The following is a 523-nucleotide window of genomic DNA, read 5'->3' as shown; positions in this document are numbered from 1 at the left end:
TTTTCTGTTTCTGAGATACTTGTATTGGTTTCTTACAATGTCCACAAGCTGATAAAGGATCTTGTAATGTAACTACTGTGTGTCTAATGTCAACTGCAGTACTTCTGAAAAGTTACAAAATACCCTGACCCTAGCCTGCAGAACACCTGAAAATTCCTTTGATGACTACTGTTGACCTTTCATTTGTTCTTGTTTGTTTGTGTATGTAAAATGAAACAAAGCCTCAATAAGAGTAATAATGCTGTACCGTCTGAAACCCAATGTGACTCCTGCTTCAGACAACCCAGACAACAAAAACCGAATTGGGTCTTTTTTGGCATCGTCTTAAGTTGATTGTTGAATAGATTCAAAATATCACGACACATTTTTTCTTATCGTGATTGTCTTTCATTTCATCCTCATACACGTACTGTTTCAGGTCGCCTACCAGAGCAATTATAAATCTTGTAATTGTTCCTTATTATAAAAATCAAGATTGTGTGTATGTGTTGAGAATTCTTTGTAACCCAAGATTATGTAGATT

This window comes from Penaeus monodon, chromosome 15 (genome assembly GCF_015228065.2).
Source record: "Penaeus monodon isolate SGIC_2016 chromosome 15, NSTDA_Pmon_1, whole genome shotgun sequence".
NCBI lineage: Eukaryota > Metazoa > Arthropoda > Malacostraca > Decapoda > Penaeidae > Penaeus > Penaeus monodon.
The sequence above is the reverse complement of the archived record's forward strand: the minus strand, read 5'-3'. Positions refer to the sequence as shown.